This window comes from Saccopteryx leptura, chromosome 1 (assembly GCF_036850995.1).
Source record: "Saccopteryx leptura isolate mSacLep1 chromosome 1, mSacLep1_pri_phased_curated, whole genome shotgun sequence".
NCBI classification, from domain to species: Eukaryota; Metazoa; Chordata; class Mammalia; order Chiroptera; family Emballonuridae; genus Saccopteryx; species Saccopteryx leptura.
Window position 1 is genome coordinate 78,064,514 of NC_089503.1, and position 20,049 is coordinate 78,084,562.

Here is a 20,049-nt window from a genome sequence, read left to right on the forward strand (position 1 = left end):
TTTTACATATATGTGTCAGTTGGATATTTATATCCACATGTGATGTATATATGTGGCTGCCTTCTATATGAGGTGTGAAATGGGAAACTCCTTATGGAAATGACCCTTTCTCATTCTCTCTCTCTTCTGCATTCATATAATTTATTATTTTAATTTATGTTCCCCAATTACTCTGATATAAATTTCTAAATATATATGTTGAGCCTCTGTCAACTCACCTATATAATGGATGTAATATCTAATAGCACTATATAGTGCATATGAATTGAGGTAATTTTTGTAAACAGCTGTGCTGTTTGGACTGGATTTGGGAAGAGGGAGAGAATGAGGCTTCTTTCTCTTGTTTCTTTCTTGTTTCTTTGCTATCTTCTCCCCATAGATTCTTCTGCCCCAAGTCCAGTGTCATCTGCAGAGTAATTGCTCAGAAAATATTTTCTAATTGGTTTTCTGGGTAGCTGCTTAATTCTCTGAATATAAAAGAGAGTCTCTGGATATAATGTGGATTATATGGAAGTGATATAATGTGAGAGAGAGGGAGGGGTGGTAAGAATTATGGTCTCCCAACTTTTTGAACATGCACTCCTATGTGTAAAACACATCTGAGCAAGCACCCCAATATCTTATGATTCACTGAAAAGTAGATGTATATAAACCAATTTCAAGCTAAATGGTTACTCAAATATATTGTTATTTCTATTAAAAGCAATAAAAAAATCTCAGGGTGTTTTATGTTTCAGCCGTGAGATATGAACAAAGATAGGCATCTTGATAAATTACTCATTTTAGCTGAGAAATTCTTGAGACTGACTTTCTTCAACCTAATGTGCTTTAAAACCCACTTTAAATTTCAACCTATGTAGTCCATACAAAATATTATTGAATGTCTGTCTACTCAGCCACCTGGCACAACTTTAGGCACTGACAGTACAGAAAGGAATAATAAATGCAGTCTGTCTCTGAGCTTAGTTAGGCAAGTCATCCTGCCAAATGGAGCAGCAGAGGGGAGACAAGCAAAACGCATATTGTAATTTGTAAATACATTTATTTTAACCTCCACCAAGATCGGAAGAATTGAAATTTTACTGATACTTAATATGCAGATAAATATTGTCACCACCCCATGAGTTAGGCAGTAACCTGCCAGGGGTTGTGTTTACAGTATCTTGAGGGCATCAATCTTCAGAACCCAGGGAAATGAACTATTAAACAATTTTTATACTTTGTATCTGCTTTAGAGTGAGCCCAAAGTCGTATGGGATGATGTTTTGTTGTGATTAATGCCAGCAATGCAAAGAACAGAAAAGGTGTCCCTGTTAGACCTAGATGTGCAAAATTGGAATAAAACCTCGGGTAGCAGTTAGGTCACTGTGACTAGATGGATTATAAGGCAGTCCTTAAAACCCTTGTCTATCTCTCCATTGTAATAGGATAAGAACTGTACTCCTTGACCTGGCTTGCAAATGTCATCATTCTCTGGCTCCTGCCTGCCTTCTAGTCATGTTAACTATGGTGGGTTTTTTTTTTTTTTTTACATTTATACATGCCTTGAATGTCATCTCAGCCTGTTTACCTAACTGTTTCCCACTCATCCTTCAAAACTCTGCTGAAAGATCTTCCCCTCTGTGAAGTCATCCCGGACGTTTCCAGACACTTACTCACACTGTGTTCTGCCCTCCCAGGGCATCTCCACCTGGATGCCTGTCAACCCTGAGGTCACCATATTTTAATTATTTCTACCTTCCTCTTTTCCTTGCTAAAATGTGAACAAGTGGCACCACACCTGTCCTTCTGGAAACTAAAGTACTTTTGCTTCTGGAGGCATGCTGGAGATAGTTTCATTTTAGTTTAAATGTCTTCTTTTCCCACAGTGTGTCTACCCCATCAGCTTTCACAGACTAAATCTGGCTGAGCAAATAGCTAAGCCCTCTGTTTGCAAATAAAGCACAAGCTTCTGATGGATGCAGGATGGCGCAGTGGCTGAGTGTGGGTGTCAGTCAGCCGGAGACAGTCCCTATCTACCACATACTTAGCTCCATGGCCTTATGTCTCTTAACCTCTATGTGCCTCAGTTTCCTTTTCTGTAAAAGGAAGATAACAAGCATACCAATTTTATGGCATTGGTATGAGGTAGGAGGAATGTGATAATAAAGGCGAAGCTCTCAGAACATTTAATAAATGTAGCTATTGCTGTTAAAATGCAAAGTCTAGGCAAGAACACATACACATACGTAGCCTTCAGTCAAAGTATATGTGGTATATGTATGTCATTATGTTGTTGCTTGTTCTGAACGTTTGATGTGGTAAATGGAGGGAATGTCACCCCAGGAAGAAGAGTGAAGAAAGCTGAGACTAGGACACCAAAAATGCTATCAATCCCATTTTCCCAAGAGAAATCGGTAAGTTCGAAAGATTTCCTGTTGTACTGGTGGAAAATTTAGCAGAAACGCTGCTGCCCATGTAATTCTTGTAGTTGTTGTTCTTGTTTACCTCAATAGAGAAATGGTTAACTGTGCTATATATCCCATTGTTTTCATGATAAATTTAGCGGACACATCCCTACTTAATTAAAGCCCCTGTTAATTTGATCATATTGCATGTTTAATAAAGCTTGATGCTCACTGTCTCATTAGGAGCCCGGTGTATACTGTGGGACTTACAAGCCTTTACTATCTCAGTGGCTCATCTCAGTAATTGGTCGGAAAAGTGATTTCCAACAGCTCGTGCTATCTGGAGCTCCGAGTGAATGTTTCATCTCACCACAGGCCTCCTTGTCAGCCTGTGATGTGTTATTTCTCTCTTTTGTCTGACTAAGTAAGATCCTCTAAAGTCTCTGACAGCAAGGATCTGAAATCCACAACTTTGGTTGGTGTTGAGAATTGTGGTCAAGGTGTCCTTAACAACTGTTTTGGAACCATGTAATAAAGCTGGGTCTGGGCTGTTGAGTCAAAGATAGAGTGAAGATGCACTAGTTGGCTAAATGAAAAGCTATAATTGCTTTCAGTTGAATATACTCGCTAGCTCTGTAGTCACTGTCGGTGTTTCTCAGCTTCTGCCATGTAATGACAGTTGTGGATGCCCGTGTTGTGTCTCCTCTAGACTGGAGGCTCCCTTGAGACTGACCCAGCCCTCAGTCAGCCTTGTGCTTGCACATAGAGCAGTTTCAGCACATACAACTTCTCAGTAAACGGCAGATGAAGGGTGCGTGAGTGACTTCAAGCACGGTGTCAGATAATTGTTAGTGATGTTACCTTGGGACTGTCATACAGTTTTGATTTTGAAGATTCATAAACATAGACAAAAGGAAAGGAAATAGTGTAAACAAATCCCTGAATAGCCACCATCTCAACACTTGGCCAATCATGTCTCATCTATAATTCTAGCATGTCTTTCACTCATCAGACTGTTTTGAAGAAAACATATAGGAAAGATTTTGATGCATATATGCAGATAATTCAGTAACTTAAATAAACACACATCTTATTTTACATTGTCAGCCTTGACATGATACTTGCTAACAGCAAGCTGTACATGGCATTTTAATGTAGCTGATTGGAAGAGGCACAATCCCTATTTATTTGGATCCCCTTTTTTTTTTTTTTTTTTTTTTTTACAGAGACAGAGAGAGAGTTAGAGAGTCAGAGAGAGGGATACATAGGGACAGAGAGACAGGAACGAAGAGAGATGAGAAGCATCAATCATCAGTTTTTTGTTGTGGCACTTTAGTTGTTCATTGATTGCTTTTGCATATGTGCCTTGACCGTGGGGCTACAGCAGATCGAGTAACCGCTTGCTTAAGCCAGTAACCTTGGGTCCAAACTGGTGAGCCTTGCTCAAACCAGATGAGCCCACACTCAAGCTGGTAACCTCGGGGTTTTGAACCTGGGTCCTCCGCATCCTAGTCTGATGCTCTATCCACTGTACCACCGCCTGTTCAGGCTATTTGGACCCTTTTTATTTTTTTTATTTTTATTTTTATTTTTTTGTATTTTTCTGAAGTTGAAAACGGGGAGGCAGTCAGAATCCCGCATGCGCCCGACCGGGATCCACCCGGCATGCCCAGCAGGGGGCGATGCTCTGCCCATCTAGGGCGTTGCTTTGTTGCCACCAGAGCCATTCTAGCGCCTGAGGCAGAGGCCACAGAGCCATCCTCAGCGCCCGGGCCATCTTTGCTCCAGTGGAGCCTCGGCTGCAGAAGGGGAAGAGAGAGACAGAGAGGAAAGAGAGGGGGATGGGTGGAGAAGCAGATGGGTGCTTCTCCTGTGTGCCCTGGCCGGGAATCGAACCCAGGACTCCTGCACGCCAGGCCGATGCTCTACCACTGAGCCAACTGGCCAGGGTCTGGACCCTTTTTAGACCACACAGAACCGGTCTTTTCTGGGATTTTTCATTGTTTAATAGCTAGTGGAACTAAACCAGCAACAAGGACACTTTTAGTGTCAGAGCCTAGGAGCTGGTTAATTCGTTCATTCATTCATTCTCTGAGGATGAAAACACCTGTCCTCTGTTGAATAGTGTTGGATAAAGGCCATGACTTTCCTACTCATTCCCACAGTGTAATCTGAGCGTCTCCTCTGTCACTAGCATGGAGATTCACCTGGGCAGGAAGGAGGCACAGCCCCTGCCTGCATGGAGCTCACCATCCAGTATTTCTTATGGTGAAAAATCATAATCCCAAAAGACATCATTTACTGTATACTTTAAATGGAATGATCTTATTGAAGGCCTACAATTGTAAAGGCATTACTTAAGTTACTATCTTATTCTATCAAGAAGTTTCATTGGTAATTTTTTATGCTCAGAAGCTGACAGATTCTGAAATGAGATTCATCCTGAAGCCATTCAGGGTGAAATGACAACTGAGTATCTGGCAGTGAAGATACAATGAAATAAACACTGCAGGTAGTTCAGTATATTCTGAACCACGCACTAAGTGCCAAGGGATATTTTAAAGGATGCTGCTCTCTGAGCTACTTGAGGAGAGTAATATCTGACCATGGCTTTTTAAAAATCTGTCAGTATTGCACCCTTAATAATTGAGTGACATGAGAGACAGCATCTGCCAATGCAGCATCGTAGCCTCTAACGTGTCAGGAGGGGTGTAAAGAGTAAGATGCTCCCGGGGAATAAAAAAAGAATTAAAATGAGTATGTTGAGTTGCTTTTAACTAGGTAACTAGTAATTGAAGTAGCTAATTGCTGCATGGGTGAGTTGTCCTTATTCAGACTAGACTGTTACTATGACAACAGAACCCTTCATCTTCCTTAATATACATTGAATTTTCAGTACTTACAATTGAAGCATTTGATTTCCTCATGAGTTAGCTGATAAACATGCAGAATCTTGCTAACCCAATTAGGAAACCGATGCCATGTGTAGGTGGTGCCTAGAATGCAAGTGGAAAAGAGAAGACATGTTGTTAGAAATAGATTTGTGTCAAAATTGAGAAGTGCCACCCTGGCTGGTTGGCTCAGGGCATTGAGCGTTGGCCTGGATATCTACATCCTAGTTCGATTCCCAGTCAGGCCACACACAAGAAGCACCCATCTGCTGCTCTTCCCCCTCCTCTCCCCCTTCCTTCTCTTTTCCTCTCTCGCAGCCAGTGGCTTGGTTGGTCAGAGCATCAGTCCTGGATGGGGGTTGCCGGGTGGATCCTGGTCACAGTGCATGCGGGAGTCTATCTCCCTCCTCTCACTTAAAAAAAAAAAAAAGAAATTGAAAAATGCCTTGATTTGATTTAGTCAATGATAATGAATTGTAAAAAACTGAAGTTCTTTTATCTTCTCTCATACTCCAATTACTGTTATTTTCCCCTACCTTCCCTATAGCTTGACTATGTTAATTATTATGTTCTGAGACCTATGCAGGCACTAACGGTACAGATATGAAAAGGCTGTCTCTGTTTCTCATAGGCCAACAGACTAGTTGGGAAGCATCAGCCAAATTACTATCTTGGGTCATAAAAGTTAAATAAATGCCATCTGGGAGGACCGTGAAGGAGTAGCTAACTCTGCCTCCCCTTTCTGGCTGCCTAGGGGTGTCTGTGCTGGGAGGGAATAGAAATTTCCCCAGAGATCACACCTTATCCCAGCAGGAAGGCTCTCTAGGACTCCTAGAAACGTCCTTCTGCATTCCATTTTGTTGCAAGTGAACACAAACCACAGCCATTATCGGTTGTAGTGGGTTGTATAGCGGGCCCCAAAATATATGCCCAAATCCTAATCCCAGTACCTGTGAATATGACTTTATTTGAGAATAGGGCTTTTGCAGATGTAAATACATCAAGGATTTCAAAATGAGATAATTATCATGTAGGGCAGGCTCTAAGTCCAACTGTGAGTCTTCCTGTAGGAGACACAATAGAAGACATAGCGACGCCCAGAGAAGAGAAAGGCATCTGACAGCAGAAGCAAAAACTGAAGTTACTGCAGCTCCAATCCTATGAATCCAAGGTTGCCAGCAGCCACCAGAAGCTGGGAGAGAGAAAAAAACATAGAATTAATTATTCCTCAGAGGAGGGAGGTCAACCCTGCCCATACCTTGATTTTAGAATTCTAGCCTCCAGAAATGTGAGAGAATAAATTTCTGTTGCTTTAAGCCTCCAAGTCACTAGTAATTTGTTACAGCAGCTCTAGGAAGTGAACACACTAGTCAATTAAAAAAAAAAACTAATAAAGAAAATTGTAATCACCTACAATGAAAGTTTTCCATCCAGCCACAACTTAAAACTGGCACATTCCTCTCAAGACAAGTTTAATAAAAGAGCAAATGTTTATTTTCACAAGGCCGACATGCCTTGAAACATCCCAAGGGCTTTCAGAGGAAAGAGAAATTTGATTTATTCTCCAGGCTGGTTGGAAGCGGTGTAGCAGGGCACGAGGCTGGTTGTCACAGAGCCGCACCACACACCTGTTTAGAAGTGTTATGGTCTCAGGTGGCCAAAGTTAAAAAACACCAGTGTCTGAGATGATACTGTATCAACACAGTGACAGGAAATAAAATCCCACCCTAGACTCCCCATTCCCACATTCAGCGTAGAAGAGAATTTGAATTGCCTTCATGACGCGTGCCAGAGATGACTGAAGATCTGCTCCCATGAGGGCGTCCCCAGCAATCCCTCAGTGGAGCCCAAATGCCTTAACCTGGGGAAAGGCTCACGTGGCATGAGCCCTGCATCCTGCCCAGCCTCTGACTTGCGCCTCCAAACATTTAACTTTGCAGGGCTTCATTTCTTCGATAAATTGGGGGTGATTATGCCCACGACCGAAAACACTGCTCACCAGCCTCCATAAGTGGAGAGAAAAGCAACGACATTTCTCCTCAATTTCTCCTCAGTAGTTGATTTGTTTTCTTCTAATACAACCTGTAAATCTTAAAGCAGATCTTTTTTTTTTTTCCTTTTACTTTAATGGGTTTGACATGGAGCCAGATCCTGGTGAGCTTCTAGCAAATGCACTGGGGCTGTGGCATGTCCCCTGTGTACTATGGATTATGCACTGTTTTTAGTATTGATGGCTAAAATCTGTGGAGCATTGGTCTATTTTAGGCACTGTGCTAAGTATTGAGACTATATTTTCTTGACTTTTAAAATCTTATTAGCAACCCTGTATGGATTGTTCCACTGCAGAAAAGGAAACTGAGTCTGTGATTCTGTCATTAATCCAAGGCTCCACCTCTATCAGGAATGGAGCTGCCAGCCTGCGCTTGAATGTACAGCTGGTGGCTTCAGAGCCCAAGCTTCCAAGTCCACAAAACATTAGTATTACGCCTGAGCCTGGCTTTGTAAAAACTGTTGTCCCATTACCCCGATTTTCTCATTTATTAGTTATTGGGGCTCTTGTTTTTCACGTGTATCTTTTAGCTACTTTATGAACTTCAAGGGACAATATGTAAAACTTAAACATGCAACGTAAGGACTGCTGAGGTTACAGAGGTAAACACGGCCCCATTTCTGGCACATTGAAAGCATACACTCCAGACAGTCCCTCTCGTGGTGGCGATGCCACCATCACCACCGCCCCCTATCCAGCTTCCTCTATTTCTTCCTACTTTTCAAGCCACACAATAAATTGATTGCAGATGAAGGGGCAGAAACAGTAATAATAGTCCAGTGTGAGTCTATAATTAGATATCCTAAAATGAATCATTGACATTTAAACACTATTTCTGTATTTTGTCTCTCATGTTTTCAACTTAACTATCTAAGTATCAAGTTTCTAAGGCCCTTCTAAAGACCTTATAAAAAATGTAGGAGGGAGGTTGGGGTGGAGGGGTTCTTTCTTTGACAACATTCACATTTCTCTTCCTTTTTATGCCTCAGTTTCCTCATCTGTAGAATAAGGTTGATCATAGTTACTGCACAGAGCTTTCATAATAATTTGGCACTTTTAAATGATACAGTTTCATAAAAACACGAGTTAACATTATCTGTCTCTCTTCTCTCTTTTTCCCTGAAAATATCTTATTATTATTATTTCAAAATTTTTTTTTAACCCAAATGAATTAATAGACAGAAGGAAGAAGCCTTCTCTTCAGGCCCATTTTTAAGGTTTTGTTTGAGACTAGAAATGACAAGTTAGAGTTTGAAATAAAAGAAAGACCCGAAAAAGTATCAGAGATCTTGCCCTTTAGATTGCACTAAAATGTCCCATTCTTAGTTTGAGTTTTACATGCTAAGTACTTTAATAATTAGCTGTAATGAAATGAATTATAAATTAGGAGTTTTAAAATGTGCGTTGATCCTAAGTATCATCTTCTCTGATGTAGGTAATTGCTTAGGACAGGGACTGGATTCAGCAGCCTATGCAAATTGTCACAGTAGTCTCGAAGGGGAGGACTTGGGGTCCTCATGGGGTGAGCCAGAAGAAGTGGCAATGTTCCTGGGAGCCAGCTGCATCACAGAGCTGCATCCATTTTCTCTGGTGATGAGGGACCTCCCTGAGTTAATTCCCAGAGAATAATTAATTACTTGGTTTGGCTTCAATTACCTGTTGCTCTGAACCTAAACATGACCTTGCCCGTGTCATTAAATTAGCGTCTTGGGGTGAGGTCTTTGGGACATTTTTACAAACAGGTGGATTATATCACAAGTAAATTTATAAATCTTTAGCCTGAGAGAGGGGTTCATATTTCTGTGTTATAGATCTCGTGTTCATTCCCAAGCAGGATGTATACGCTATTCTTATTTCATTAAGTACAGCCTGTGAAACACTTTAAGGCCATGGGGATAACCTATTCCAAGTTAGCCTCAGTGTTCAGATGCTAAAAATTGTAGAGTTGGGCGAAGCCCACTAAGTTGACACACTCTCAGGAGTACCCCCTCTGAAGGTTGGCAGTGACTTTGAAGCAAAGTTTCCCAGTGCACCTCTGTCACATGGGGGAGGGAGCAAGGCAGGAAGAGCTGCTACACCTTTACCACTCCACCTGGTAAGTAATCAGCTATTTTTTTAAAAAAGTGCAACTTCCTTCTTTAACTTAGATTTTGCTTTTGATATTGCCCAAGAGGAGAGAGAAGCACTACACTAGTTACAGTAAAAGTTTTAGCTGCCTCAAAAAAGTAGAGATGCTTTAACAGAAACTAATAGTAGGCCCTCAGTTCAGATGGTTAGAGTGTTGTCCTGCAGCCCCAAGGTTGCAGGTTCGATCCCAGGTCAGGGCACATATGGGAAGCAACCAATAAATGTACAACCAAGGAACAACAAACAGATGCTTCTCTCTCTCTCTCTCTCTCTCTCTCTCTGTCTCTCTCCCTCTTCCTCACCACTTTTTTCTCTCTGTCTCTCTAAAATTAAAGAATTTTTTAAAAAGAACCAAAATCAGTATAGTACAGCACTGAGTTTCCACAGGCAGGCTGACTGAAGCAGCTCAGTAAGGCCATCGCGGGCATCAGAAGATTGGGAGATATCTCACCACTTCTGAAGAAACGTGGAGGTTTATTTGTGATGCACTTTTTTTTCTTTTGTGATACACAATTTTTTTTCTTCTTTTCCGAGTGAGAGAAGGGGAAATAGAGAGACAGACTCCCACATGTGCCCCGACTGGTATCCACCCAGCATCCCCCATTTGGGGTTGATGCTCTGCCTCTCTGGGGCCATGCTCACAACCGAGCTATTTTTAGTAACTGAGGCGGAGGCTCCGCAGAGCCATGTTCAGCACCCAGGGCCAATGTGCTGGGCCAATTGAGCCATGGCTGTGGGAGGAGAAAAGAGGGAGGAGGGAGAGGAAGCAGATGGTCATTTTTATGTGCCCTGACCAGAAATAGAACCTGGGACATCCACACACTGGGCCAACACTCTATAAATTGAATCAATCGACCAGGGCCAATATACTACTTTTTTATTGTATTATTTCTTTCACCTGTGTTGTATGGAGCACCAGGGGGAAAAAAATGGAGATTTAGGGAGAAAAAGTGAGAAACAGAGAGAACACTGAACTAAAGAATATATATGCTGAAAAGTAAATCAATTGAAAGTAATAAAATATTAGGAAAAAGTCAACAGATAGTTATGGTATAGTTATGGTATGGATAGTATGATGGGATATTTTGCTAGTATGTAAAATAATGTGCAGGCTCTGCTATATGACATACAGGGCAATTATTAAGAATTCTCATCACAAGGGAATACATTTTTCTTTTTTGCTCTCTCTTTTCATTGTTTCTATATGAGATAATGGATGCTAACTAAACTTATAACTGTAATCATTTCATAATATATGGAAATCAAACCATTATGTGGTACACCTTAAACTTACACAGAGATGTATGTCAAATATATCTTAATAAAACTGGAACAAAAAAAGATAAAAATTATTTTCAGGCTACAAAATTAATGACTTAAAGAGATACTGAAATTGTGGCCAGAAAAATCACTATTTGATTTTTAACTGCTAAGGGTAAGAAAAGAATAGCCTGTTGACCAACATGAACAAGTAGTGTTCACAAGTTTTCTTAACCAGCACTGACTAGCAGTGTTCACAGGGTAACTTGGTTCTCCTAATTAACAAATTGTGGATGTGCTAAGGAATTTTAAATAATTATTCAATGCATTTAAAATGTAGGAGTTTAGCCTGATCAGGTGGTGGCGCAGTGGATAGAGCATCGGAATGGGATGCCAAGGACCCAGGTTCAAGACCCCAAGGTCGCCAGCTTGAGCATGCGCTCACCTGGTTTGAGCAAAAGCTCACCAGCTTGGACCCAAGGTCGCTGGCTCGAGCAAGGGGTTACTCAGTCTACTGAAGGCCTGCAGTCAAGGCACATATGAGAAAGCAATCAATGAAAAACTAATGATTGAGGCCCTGGCAGGTTGGCTCAGTGGTAGAGCGTCGGCCTGGCTTGCAGAAGTTCTGGGTTCGATTCCCGGCCAGGGCACATAGGAGAAGTGCCCATCTGCTTCTCCACCCTTCCCCCTCTCCTTCCTCTCTGTCTCTCTCTTCCCCTCCCGCAGCGAGGCTCCATTGGAGCAAAGATGGCCCGGGCGCTGGGGATGGCTCCTCGGCCTCTGCCCCAGGTACTAGAGTGGCTCTGGTCGCAACAGAGCAACGCCCAGGAGGGGCAGAGCATCGCCCCCTGGTGGGCAGAGCGTCGCCCCCTGGTGGGCGTGCCGGGTGGATCCCGGTCGGGTGCATGCAGGAGTCTGTCTGACTCTCTCTCCCCGTTTCCAGCTTCAGAAAAAAAAAAAGAAAGAAAAACTAATGATTGATGCTTCTCATCTCTCTGTTCCTGTCTGTCCCTGTCTATCCCTCTCTCTGACTCTGTCTCTGTCTCTGTAAAAAAAAAAAAAATGCAGGGGTTTATCATGGTGGTAACTTCTCTACCCAGTTTGGAGGCCCTGTTTTCAAGACCATTTTACAAAACAAAAATCTAAAGAGTTTAAGTGGTCTGTTCAAGTCACACAACTAAGAAATGGTGATCTGGTGCCTTCACACTGCAGACCAGGCTGGATTTCCACCAGGCCGTACAGCCTGCTGCAGAGTCACACTGCATTTGGGATATTACCTATTTTGATAATGGACTGCAAATTTGAGAGCGTTATTACACAGTGCTATCGTCCTGCGGCTTTAGGCAGCAGAGAGCCTGGGAAAGGCAGCCCAGTGCCAACCCCTGCTCTGTCCCCTGTTTTAGCAGTCTCTAGAGCCTTCATCATGTAATCTTCCAAGGCCTCTCTTCCCTGTTTGTAAGATAAGGAGTAATAAAACCTTCCATCTCTCAGGGATGAGTGTTTTAAGGATACATTAGAACACTTAAGAGAAAAGCTTTATGTTCTTTAGAAGAAAAGCACATGGCAAAGTAACATTTTTTACTATAATCGTCTAATATGTCATAAAAACCAATGCTGGAAAGGTAATTAAGTATGTGGCTTTGACAGAGGAGTTGAAAAGAATGAAAAACTGATGAAAATAAAAATAGTTATCTTTGTGTCTGGAATGGTATTACCTTATAAGGGCATTTCTGAGCCCCTGGTTCACGAAGACAGTTCTTTATTAAAAACCAGATGAGTATCTATAGCTCCATTAATTGTGTGGTAAGCTAAAAGCCAGGCTAATCTGGGAGTAAAATTTCTAACATAAAATTTTTAACAAAAAATAATATCAGTTGATCTGTTCTTCTTAAATTGCTATGTCAGGAAAGTACAACAAATGAAATATTTGGAAAAGGTCAGGAATGGAGCAGTGAAAATGATTCAAGAATTAGGAAGCAAAACGTGTTCGGGAAAGATTGGAGGGAGGGAATAAAAATCAAGACAAGGCTGAAGAATGATAGAAATATGGAAGGTGCATGGTGACTGGAGGACAGAATGGAAAGAGAGTGGTTTCATTTATGACCGGAGGGTTACAGGTAGTGCCCAAGGGAGGCCATGATGCATCTGATGGTTGTAAGCCACTGAAATGGACTATTGATTGAATTTAGGGAATCTCTTTTTTTCTGGAGATATATTTAATAATAGGCCACCTTTCCATCTCAGCGAATTGCTAGAGGCTGTGGATAAAAGGGTACATTCTATCATAAAGTGTGGTTATGCCCTAAGATGATTAAATCTGGTGACAGAGTCCTTCAGTGTATGGAGTCTATCACCAGAAGAACTGCAATATTTCAGGACCCCAACCAAATGCTATGCAGATGATTTAGTAAAGACCTATGTTCTTGGTTTAAGAAAGTGTAATGCAGTTACAGAATTCTGACTACTTGAGCAATGGCATCAGAAAAATCTTCCCGTAATCAGTACCTGATATGGACAGATAGTGGAGGCATGGGACTAGCCACACTGTGTCACCTTATGCAACATCTTGGTACCACTGGCAAAGTGTATTGGATACATTTTTTTAAAATTATAAAAGGTTTATAAAAAGCAGTAATTATATAATCCCTGAAAATTTCAATATAATTAATACACTTTCAACACACCAGTGGTTAGGGTAAACAATTTGGCATAAACTAGAATAAGCATAGTTATTCAGGGCACCTTGTATGCCTAAAAGGTACATGAATTGCTTAAGGCATGTAAAGCAGCCTGGGTTTGATCTTGTTTTTATTATTTTTAAGCTAGAATAGAAAAAAAATTAAATGTAAGCTTTTTGCTGGTGTTACAAAAAAATAAAATAAAGATTAGGTTGGGATGAATAATGACTTCTATCTCTTATTGATGTTTGTACTTTTCACCTTAACTCGAATTTTGTTTTCCCAGCAGATTCCAGAGCAATCTTACTTAGATACCTCAGTATGCCCTGGACTCTAGGTGGAGTTGAATCCAGTGATACGACCCTGAATTTTTTATGTCTCCTTTGCTTGAAATGTTCCCCTAGCACTAGCTGCATGTGTGAAAATCCTACCCATTCTTTTTTTTTTCTTCTATATTTTTCTGAAGTTGGAAATGGGGAGGCAGTAGACAGACTCCCACATGCGCCCAACCGGGGTCCACCCAGCATGCCCACCAGGGGGCGATGCTCTGCCCATCTGGGCCGTTGCTCTGTTGCTACCAGAGCCATTCTAGCTCCTGAGGCAGAGGCCACAGAGCCATCCCCAGTGCCCGGGCAAACTTTGCTCCAGTAGAGCCCTGGCTGCAGGAGGGGAAGAGAGAGACAGAGAGGAAGGAGAGGGGGAGGGGTGGAGAAGCAGATGGGTGCTTCTCCTGTGTGCCCTGGCCGGGAATCAAACCCGGGACTCCTGCACGCCAGGCCGACGCTCTACCACTGAGCCAACCGGCCAGGGCCTGCCATTCTTGAAGATCCAACTTTCCCTTGGCTCTACTTTCTCTGGATTTTTTTCTTCATCCCAATGCAAGTCTCCATCCAGCATTCCCCAGGTCCTAGAAGGGGCATAGAGTTTTGCTGTTCTCCTTGTAGGGAGGAGATTATGGCCTTTAAGTTAATTTCTTATACCAGCCTCCACAACTCTGATTTACCCTCATCCTGTCTGAGCAAGCTTCTTTTTCCTGTACGGTCTAACAGCCCCCTCCCCTAGGCTAGGCTGTTCTCGGTGGCTTGTGAGGGTGGTAGGCTCATACCCCCTGAGGTGTTTGCTTACACAGAGTGGTCCCTCATTTAGAACACCTTTCTCCTTACTCTCTTTTTTGTAACAATTCCTTTAGGACCCAATTCAAGATCTATTTTGTCTATGAATTTTTTTTATCCAACAATTCAAGCCATCTCATTTTTCCCCGTCCTTAACCACACGTTACATTTATGATTTTGGCCTTCACTGAATTGTCATCTTATGATTGTTCCAGGAATGGGCAGCTCATCTTACCAGCTAGCTTGTAAAGTTCCCAAGGGGGAAATGACCCCATAAACTCATTTGCCATTAAACCTCCCTCATAAAATATGATTGTAATTATGTGTGTGAGCACTCACTTAGATACACATATTGATATGTACCAGGCATGATGCTAGAATCTCTACCTACATGAATTATTTAACTTAATCTACACAATTAGGCTAGAAAAAATAAAGGATGCAAATATCAAATCCTGTAATATAATAAATAATTACTCTAAACGTAATTGTTGTTTATCCGATACTCAGATTTAACTGAGCACCCCGTATTTTAATTTGCTAAATCTAGCAACCCTTTACAGAAAATACCTAACAGAAAAGTACTTACTCCATCCATTATTTTATAAATGAGGAAACTGAGGCTCGGTGACATTCAGTAATTTGCCCAGAGCTAGATTTCAGATGAAACCTGTTGGTTACAAAAGTATATGTTCTTTAAACACTATTGTTAACTTAGTAAATGTGAAATTATATGATGGTACATAAAATGACAAAACATCCTCCAAGGTAGCCTAAATTCCAGTTTGTCTCAAAGAAATATATAAACTGTGGATCATCTTCAGATCTTCTGTTGCAAAGATAAAAGATCTATTCAATAGTTGGAAAGTGCATTTCTCTACATATTATACAGTAACACCTCTGTTTTCGTTGACTTTGGTTATCATTGGTTTTGGTTTTCGTCAATTCTTTTCTGTGAAAATTTTGTCTCGGTTTTCTTTGGTTGCCTCAGATTTCATCGGTATGCCCATGTGATCTTTTTGCTAATTTTGCGAAAACAAAGGACCACGCACGCGTTCTCCTGCTCAGTGTATTGTTGTTTCTCCTTGTGTGAGCATCACCCTGCGCTTCTAGCCAAACAATGCCATTGCTTTCCAGTGCTTTTGTACTTTTTTTTTTATTGATTGCGAGTGCTAATACTACAATTACATGTAAATGATTACTGCGTATACAGTATTCAGTGTAATATGTTTTTGGTATGTATTTTGGAGTGTCTAGATGAATTAATTGGATTTACATTGATTAACATGGAAATAATTGCCTTGGTTTTTGTCGAATCTGGATTTTGCCGATTGTTTTCAGACAGATTATCAATGAAAATCGAGGCGTTAGGACTGGACCGGTTCTGAGCATGAAAGCAAAAGCTACATCCAAACTTAGGCAGAACCGATATTGTAGGGAACGGTGAAGATAAAATATATTGTACATTATGAGGCACCTTTTAAATACTCTTTAATAATTTTGTTTTACTTAATATTCTTTCCTGTAAATATTGGTTTCCTTTATTAGACTGTTATTATAGTGAAATCACATTAGCACTTTGCAGAATATTTTTTTAAAAACCACCCATCTCCTACAATTACATTAAATTAAATTTAATTCGGTCTTCCTTGTCTAAAAGGAAATATCTTTGCATTTACTGGATCTAATTAGCATTATACAGACTTTTCCTATTAAGGGAGGGGACTTGGAATATTCCCCTTGAATAGAAACTCATTTCTGTATTAATGAAGAAGAGCAGGGGAAAAACCTAGAGAGCATTACGAGATAACCTTCTCCTTTCTTTATTTTTTCTTCCTTTCTGTTGAGTGAAGGCTAGTTTTGAATTTCCATAAATAATAGGCACTCTCATCATGTTTGTTGTGCATGGTGGTTGGGATCGGTGTTCCAATCACTTCAGTGGCCATTTGCCCACAGCTTCATCCACTCCCTTGCAGGGCACACGGCTTCCCTTTCATAGTGACATCAGCGGTCATCCTGGTGGTCAGTCCTCAGATTCTCCAAAGACCCAGTCTTTACTGGATAAAGAAGATGTGGTGCATATAGACAATGGAATACTACTCAACCATAAGAAATGACAACATATTGCCATTTACGACAACATGGATGAACCTTGAAAACATCATATTGAGTGAAATAAGTAGATCAGAAAAAGCTAAGAACTATGTGATTTCACACATAGGTGGGATATAAAACTGAGACTCATGGACATAGATAAAAGTGAAGTGATTTTCAGGGGGATGTGGCTATGGGAGAGGGGGATGTGGAGGAGTGGTGGAGGAGGGAAGTAAAGAGGGACAGGTATGCGGTGACAGAGAGTGATTTGACTTTGGATGATGGACACACAACACAATCAAAAGCTCAAAGCTATAGAGATGTTTACTTGAAACCTACATACTCTTATTGATCACTGTCACCCCATTAAGTTTAAAATTCTAGATAAAAATAATAATAATTTACCTGTTATTCATGGAGTTTATTAAAGTGTATTTCATGATACAAAAAGCTTCTTTTTTTTTTTTTTTTTTGACACTTGATATTAAGTCAAGTCTGCTCCTGCCGGCTAAGCAACACACTTGGGGAAGTTTTTCACTTTATCATCTTACTGGCCAGATGCACCTTCGTAGAGGCTGCTGTAACAACATACCACAGACTGGGTAACTTCTAAACAAATGATTTTCAACTTTTTTACTTTGGGGGCTAGTGAAAATAGGAAAATAATTTCAGGGACCGCTAAGGCAGAAATCACCCTGAGCATAGGTGAAGTCAACTAAGATCATTGGGTCTATACTTTTTTTTTTTTTGTACTTTTCTGAAGTGAGAAGCAGGAAGTGGGGGAGGCAGACAGACAGACTCCCACATATACCTGACCGGGATCCACCCAGCATGCCCACTAGGGTGTGATGCTCGGTCCATCTGGGACATTGCTCTGCTGCAATTGGAGCCATTATAGCACCTGAGGCGGAGGCCATGGAGCCATCCTCAGCACCCAGGCCACCTTTGCTCCAATGGAGCCTTGGCTGCTGGAGGAGAAGAGAGAAATAAAGAGAAAGGAGAGGGGGAATGGTGGAGAAGCAGATGAGTGCCTCTCCTGTGTGCCCTGACCGGGAATTGAACCTGGGAACCTCCACACACTGAGCCAACACTCAACCACTGAGCCAACCAGCCAGGGCTGCGTCCATACTCTTAATACAATATCAGGGTGGTTAACTCTTTGGCAATCCAGCACAAAATTTCTGGTAGACCAGTCTGCAGACTAGCTGTTGAAAAACACTGTTCTAAACAACAGATATTTATCTCTCACAGCTTAGAGAAAATAAATATGAAAGTCCAAGATCCTGGTGCTGATAGACACGTGGCTTGTGAGGGTCCATTTTCTTATAGACAGCAATCTTTTCTTGTAACCTCACATGGTGGAAAGGGTGAAGTATCTCTTATCTCTCTCACATTTCTTCTTATTAGGTCTCTAATCCCATTTGTGACACATCCGCCTTCATGACCTAATCCCTACTATATGATGGGGGTTAGGTTTCCACATATGAATTGGGGGGGGGACTTATCTATTCAGCCAATGTCAGCCCTTGTACCTGTTTGTGGACCCAAAGGTGAGAGCATGCTGAATTATCATTTCACTTTGTAGCTGTGTTAGTGTCAGTGATCTGTGAAACAGCTGTGTCCAGTAATATGACATAGAAGTTGGAAAAGGTCTTCAATAGGCTGCTGTTACAGTGGTAAGGATGGTAAAAAGGGAAGTGTAACCAAAGATACAAAAGTGGAAATGCATACATTTTAATTCTCTGATAGCCTGTGATCCTCACAGAGGGGTGTATAGTAACCATTTATAAATTAGAATGTTTCTTTACAGACTGCTTCATTTTCTAAACATGCTGAGGAATATTTCCAGTGGATTGAAAAAAATGCAAAAAAAATAGACTGATCAGAAAATAAAGTCATTATCTCAGCTGGAAGATAGTATTTTTGCCTTGAGCTTGTTTTGAATAGCCTGTGGAATTTTCTTAGATGATTTGAGTTAGATATATTAATTTAAAATGGGACCTCTTTGTTATTAATGCACACACTTTCATTTTAGAAATGTCTATAAGAAATACCTTACCTAGTATCCTGTGGGAAGAAAAATGATAGGAATGATAATATCAGTAATTGACAATGAAGTTATTGGGAGAGTAATTAGTATTTGCAAATCTTTGAATGCCAAGATAACCTAGACTGTTCTTATGATGTCGACACTCTGTACAAATAAAGGACTGGAGAAAAGGAAGGAGTTTGGGATAAATATGATAATGATCATTTTCAGTGTTTCAAATTCTGGTGATTATAAATTTAATTTTAGACTGTCTTTCTATATTATCAGCATTCTTGCTAGGACATCTTTAGATAAAAATCTTGGTTGAGCTCATTTGTGTCTTGAAATGGTTGTCTCACAGTGACATATTTTATAGGACTACCCAAAGAGAGAAGTTATACACTTCTATAGTTACATAATAAAATATAGTTAGGATACAGTTGTTCTTATGTTCTTACAGAGTACCAGGTGCTGTTCTAAATGCTTTACCTATATGGTAATGAACACATTTGCATAGCAAGGTAGGTACCTGATTTCTGTTTGAAAGATGGGGAAAACAGAGGCACAAAACAGCAAATTGCCCAAATTTTCACAGCTAGTAAGTATCAGTGAAGACTCAGACCCAGGAACTTCCATTACAGAGACCATGTTCTTTGATCATTATTCTCTGCTGCTTCTTTTCTCTTCCTTCTCTTCCTCCTCTTTCCCTCTCCCGCTTTCTCTCATTAAATGTACCATACTTATTGCTACAATTTTTTTCTTTCCTTTTTTTTCCTTTTTCTCCTTCTTTCTCTTTCAGTTAAACAATAAATAAAAACGTCTGAGTGAAGGGTGTGCCTGGGTGGGTTGGGCCCATCACTCAAGAAAAGTTTCTGAGCAGCATGACACTCTGGGGTCAGAAGTGGAGAGAGGAGGGTGCTGAGAAGACCAGAGGCTGGTTGTGTCAGTAGCTGAGAGGGTGAAATATTGGGGTTCTGAGCCGATATGTAAGTGGATAATGGAAGCCCGTTTTCCTACTACAGAAGAGAGAGTGCTGTAAACAGGAAAGGAGGAAGGCTAGACTGGTTCTGTGATGTTGGAGTGGAATTAGAGGTATTGATACATTTTAAGGTATATATCGTATACTTAGCTATGGAAGTACATATAGATGCAAGGCTATATGTATGTGTATCTATATACAAATATATCTGAATTCTGCCCAATAAAAATATATGGAAGAAAGCACACCTTGATCATCTGAAGCATGCCTGAGCCCAGCCTTGCTGTCAACAGTGAGCAGATTTTGAAGATCCAGAAGGACTGAAGAATGTCTTCCTGACTGAAGGAGACTAAAGAGTCATGGCCACTAAGTGCCACATGTAATACTGGATTGGAGTCTTTAACTGTAAAGGAAATGATTAAAACTACTTGTCAAATTTGAA

At 40.9% G+C, this 20,049-nt stretch overlaps 1 protein-coding gene across 1 annotated transcript in view; it reads left to right on the plus strand.

Moving 5' to 3' along the window:
- The window catches only part of FAT3 (FAT atypical cadherin 3), a 700,951-nt gene that overhangs the window by 356,143 nt on the left and 324,759 nt on the right, over positions 1-20,049 (plus strand). The window lies entirely within an intron of this gene.